Source organism: Diabrotica virgifera, chromosome 2 (assembly GCF_917563875.1).
Source record: "Diabrotica virgifera virgifera chromosome 2, PGI_DIABVI_V3a".
In the NCBI taxonomy this organism is placed as follows: domain Eukaryota; kingdom Metazoa; phylum Arthropoda; class Insecta; order Coleoptera; family Chrysomelidae; genus Diabrotica; species Diabrotica virgifera.
In genome coordinates this window covers 24,410,500-24,416,730 of record NC_065444.1, presented here as the reverse complement: position 1 = coordinate 24,416,730, position 6,231 = coordinate 24,410,500, and positions in this window count along the sequence as shown.

The following is a 6,231-nucleotide window of genomic DNA, read 5'->3' as shown; positions in this document are numbered from 1 at the left end:
AATGAGAAGTATGTATATGTAATCACTCATCCGTCACAATTTAAATGCATCGTTTTCCTTCAACAATACTTTTTATTATAGTGTTATTGCTAGGTTTAAAAAGTTGGACGGGTTTAAAATGAATGGTTTTTGAAAATAAAAAAATCAAATTATAGAGCGCATTTTTAATTTTTCTTAAAAATCTTCCTTTTTCTCCATGTAACTCGAAAATGATAAGAGATACGAAAAAAATATATTGTTCTCATGATCATTTTTCAGTGCGTCATTAATTATGACGTCACATACTGTATTGGGTGTGTCGAGACTTACTTCATGTAATTATTGACGAATCTGACAGATGCCAGAATCGTACTTCGCCATAGGTGAAAAGCTTGTGGAATTAAACTAACTATATAGTAATTTAGTAGATTTGATTGTTACACAATATGTTAACATGTAGGTATTTTTTATAAAGGGGAATAAAATTAAAAAGTAAACAATATTGTTAATTAAATTTATAAATATGGAAACATTAAAAAATGACACAAAACTATCCATAAACTGTGTTATTATCTTCTTCTCTAGGTGCTGTCTCCTCTTAAAAAGTTGGCAATCATCAGAGAGATCTTTATTTCTGAAACCGCGGCTCTAAATAATTCATTGTTATTACATCCAAACCAGTTCCTAAGGTTCTTCAGCCATGAGTTACGTCTCCTTACTATGAATCTTTTTTTTGCATAATGACCTGGAGTATTAGATATACATCTCTCATTACATGTCCCATATATCTCAGTTTTCTTCTTATTTGTTAGTTCTTCTCGTTCCCTATGCGTAAGTCTCATTACCTCCACGTTGGCTATTCTCTCTACTCATGAGATTTTTAGCACTCTTCGGTACATCTCGAATGTCTCTAGTCTCCTCACGCCAATGACTAACTTTTAACGAACTAAATTCTAAACCAAAACACAAAATAATGCACAAAAACGTTGTGAAACACAAGGGAAGTCGAATTCGAATTTCAAAATGACAGGTACACAAAATACTGACCTGAATAATAACCGTCACTTGACTCTTTGACACTTCTAAAAAATGGCCAAAATGGACGATGTTTTCGTCAAATGTTCGTAATACGAGTATTTGATTGGCTAGAAAAAACGCGCATTCTAAATATCAACGAATCAAACGTAGGTTAGGAATAGACATCTTATGTATATAACCATTGTAATGCTGCATTATTTTTGTGTTTAATCACGGAGCTACCGCTTTTTCCGTCTCATCTAACTTAATGCATTAGAGAGAAATCGAAAAACTGTGACGCACTGAAAAATGATCATGAGAACAAGATACCATACAATCTTGGGTTTCTTTAGATAAAAATTTTGTTTTATTTTGTATTACTGTATCTCTTATCATTTTCAAGTAACATGGAGAAAAGGTAGATTTTTAAGAAAATTTAAAATTGCGCTATATAATTTGATCTTATTTTTTTCAAAAATCATTCATTTTAAACCCGTCCAACTTTTTGAACATAGAATTAACACTGTAGTAAAAGGTATTGTAGAAGGAAAACGATGCATTTAAACTCTGGTGGATGAGGGGTTAATTATACTTTTAATTTTTTCTTAAAATACATTAGTCGTCATTTTTTTTGCAGCATACCTCGCTTAGTTTGAATGTAATCGACATTTAATATTGCTCATTTTAAAGGTCTTTTCAAGAATTATAAAAGGTATTGGTAGGATTATACACCTAAAATCGACCGTTTCTCTGTTACTTCAAGTTGAATACACCGATTTGAGCATGCACAAAAAAAAACGAACTATTTTCACCTACCATATCTCTTTTTGTATTATAACTATAAGATTTATGAAGGACCGAATCTCTTTGTTTATTTATAAGCTACAAAAATGTTTTATATAGTTTTTTTTTAGTTAGATCAATAGTTTTAAAGGTGTTCGAAAAAAACCGTTCGAAAAGATATATGTTAAGAATAACTCGAAAAAGTATTGAATTTTCAAAAAAAAATTATAGAACAGTTTTTGCTAGAATTAGGTTCTCTAACCACTTCCATGATATGAAACTCAAGTGTATAGAAAACCAACACACACCAACAGATATCTCAATTACAAATCAAATCATAACATCAACGTTAAAAAGGGAATCATTAAATCCTTATATGATAGAGCCAAAATTACTTGTTCTAACGAAAATTCATTTTTAGAAGAAAAACAATTGTTAACATCTGTTTTATTAAAAAATGATTATCCCATATCGTTTATAAATAAGGAATTGTCAAGATTGGATCGAATGGAACAGAATAACTTAGAACGGGATCCTACAACATTCACAAGAAATAATACGAGGAAAATATCAATGCCATATGTAAAAGGACTATCCGAGAAACTTAAAACAATAGGAAATAAATTCAACATATCAACAACATTCAAAACAACAAACACATTGAGATCTATTCTATCTAAAACTAAACCTAACAGTGAACAAGAAAGAACAAAGAATTGTATTTATAAAATACCTTGTGAATGCGAACAATTTTATATAGGTGAAACGTCAAGAGCATTAGACGTTAGAGTAAATGAACATCAGTCTTATATAAAAAATAGAGAATTTGATAGATCTCAAATATGTCAACACGCATGGGATAATGAACATAGAGTTCAGTGGAGAGATTCAAGTATAGTACTAAAAGAAGCAGATAGTAAAAAGAGAAAAATCAAAGAAGCGGCTCTAATTATGCTAAATGAAACCAATTGTGTCGCAAATTCCTCGGTAGAATGCAGTAGGATGTGGTTACCCATACTAAAGGAGGAAGTCAATAGAAAGAAAATACCACAATTAGTAAATCAGTAACATATCGAGTTAGTACATATTTAGTATTTTAGTATTATTTAAAATTTAAAATATCAAGTCAGAATTTGGTATTAGTTTTGAGAGTAAACTAAATGTAAACCCAAATACTTGCGATGTCGGGATAGTATCACGAGGTTTTTCCTGGTTTTCCCTCGTGATTTACTATGGAATCTCTAACGCGAGAATTTCAGTACCACCGTTGCATTTGGTTGTCTTTTTAAAGACAGATCACATGCTATGATTTTTTGTGGCGGATATTCTTGAGTTGGGATTGATTTCATGTAATCGAATGAACTATCTTTTAGTAAAGTCGTCCCAGGAACGCAACTCATCAATATTGGCAATATCATTTTTAAAGTCGTCTACTTTAAAATGTATAATACGTGTCTGAATTGCCGATATAAATGAGTCAGATTAAATAAATTATCAGAAGAATTTTTTACTAAGCAACAACATTTTTGTTTATTTAATATTATTTTGTATTTTGACAACGACACCCGACTTGGGCGTCGAAACGTTAATCAAATCATTTTTAGGTAAAATTGTGGCTTATTTCCCATTTGAATATACTTGATTATAAAAATGCCACAAGAAAATAGCTTCAGATCAACACTTCCATGGTTATTTTGAGAAAAATTTCCACACCCCGAGAAGGGGTGGGAACCACCCCCAAGATAAAAGCACACTTCGGCATAGACTTTGAATTAGGAGGAAAGTAGAGGTTATTCCCAAAATTTCATTAGAGTATTCTAAAATTTCAGTAGGATAGAATTCGGAGGTAATATCGTGTTCTTGCTCTTATTGACTGGCGTATTTAGAATAAAGTATTAAATTGATGAATTTGGTTAATACGATAAAATAAATATTCGGTACTATAGGATAGCCGAAAGGTCCCTTTACAGTAATGAATTGTTTTTGTTATACTACACAGGGAAAATTTAACACAATTGTGTATGGGAGTTCAGAATCAACCTATTGAAAGAGTAAGAGAATTCAAATATACCTAGGTACAGCCATTATGAAAACAATGACAGCTCTCAAGAAATACGAATCAGAATCGAACAGGCCAGAAGCACATTTACAAGAATGAAGAGGCTCCTCTACTGTCGGGACTTGAGTCAAAAATACGACTGTTGAGGTGCTATGTGCTATCCGTATTATATTACGGAATGAAAGCGTGGACACTGAAGAAAACTTACGCGAGGAGACTGGAGACATTCGAGATGTGGATACACCGAAGAATATTGAAGATCTCATGGGTAGGTATCATAACCAACGTAGAGGTAATGAGACGTATGCATAAGGAAAGAGAAGTACTTCTAACAATTAAGAAAAGAAAACTGAGATACATGGCACATCTTATGAGAGGCGATAAATACATAATACTCCAGGTCATTATGCAAGTGAAAGTCCAGGGAAAAAGATCCATAGGAAGGAAACGTAACTCATGGCTGAAGAACCTTAGGGAATGGTTTGGATGTAGTAACAACGAATTATTTAGAGCCGTGGTCTCAAAAGTAAAACTCGCTCTGATGATTGCCAACCTTCGTAGTGGAGACTGCACCTAGAAGTATGTGAGTTATTTATTAATTAATATAAATAATAAAATAATATAAATAAAATTAATAAATCCAGAGGTACCTCTTAAGATCGCTAATGAGAGTGAAACTTATGTAAGGGCGTTTATGGTCCTGTCTGAACCAACGGTGTAACCAAGATGATCCTAAGGGGGGGGGTTACAACTACTTGATGGTCCTTAGGGAGTATGGAATAGTAATGGTGTTAAGCGTATAGAGCTCAAAGTACATCCCAATGAGGAGAGGGGTTACAACCCCAAAAACCCCCCTGGTTACGCCACTGGTCTGAACAAACATTATAATATGTCTCTTTTACAACGAATTATTTTATATTATTTTATTAATTATTTATCTATCCAAAACATCGGTACGCATACCTCCATTGTCGCATCAAAACTTGATACGAAACAATGTTCGTATGATCATTCACGCTGATGACACACTCATTCTGGCAGATAATGCTGAAGCACTGCAACGCCTAATGGGCCGAGTAACGACAGCCTGAAGAGAATGGGGAATGAAACTGAATACAAAGACAAAAACGATGGTCATCAGCAAGCACCAAAACAGAAGCATGAAAGTTAATGTCGACGGAACAGACCTGGAAAGAGTAACAAGAATAACGTACCTTGGAAGTAACCTTGATAAAACTTGGGACCACTCACTAGAGATAAGAACACGTCTGGAAAACGAACGTAGGTACAGTGTTTTACAAAATGCAAAAAGTTCTATGCAACCTCCAGCTGGATATCTCATTGAGAACTAGAATACTTAAGTGCTATATTTTCTCTACCTTGCTCTATGGTGTTGAAGCCTGGACAATGACAGAAGCAACAAAAAAACCAAGCATTCGAACTCTGGTGCTACCGTAAAATGCTCAGAATATCCTACATGAGCCATACGACAAATGCGGAAGTTTTGCGGAGGATGAACAAGAAAAGAGAGCTTATGCTTATAATAAAAGAAAGGAACACACAATATTTTGGTCACATCGTAAGAAATCAAAAGTAAGAACTGCTTCAACATATAATCGAATGCAAAATCAATAGCAAAAGGAACCAGGAAGAAGACGCAACTCTTGGCTTCTTCTTCTTCTTACCCTCTTTCTTGGCTTGCATACTTGTGTATCTGCCAGTACATTTGATTATATTGCAGCTCGTCTTGCTCTAAGCAATGCTGCAACACTAAAATGAAAACCTAAAAATGAAAATGTTGCCTTGATTTACCAAGTAACCAGGGGAATATTGGGGGACGTAAGTGCGGATCGAAGTATTTTAAATTCATTTTGTTAATATTTAAATGAATAATCACTGCCTCTAGTTGTTCATGGGTAAGATGTTGTAATATATTTTGAACATTGGAATTCTTTGGTACTTCTAATTTTGTAAGTTCGATTCTCAAATTAAACTGCTTGGATACTCTTATTGGACATTGCAGAAGAATATGATCTAGATCCTCAATTTTTCTCCGCATTCACAGTAAAGATGTTATTTTACTTTTAATCTATATAGATGTGAGCTTGTGCAACAATGTCCTGTTCTCTTGGCTTAAAACCTTACGCCAATGGACGAATATGACCTCCATAGAACTATTCAGGGTGGCTGTAAATAATATATTATCATTGTTTAGGTACAGTGCGTCCATAAAGTAACGCATAACTTCATTATTTCGTAAACTGGCGACTTTAAGGAAAAATCCCGACATAGGTCGATTTTTATTTTTAATTTTCGATTTTTTGGCATATATATCATATTAGTGACGTCATCCATCTGGGCGTGATGACGTAATCGATGATTTTTTAAATGTG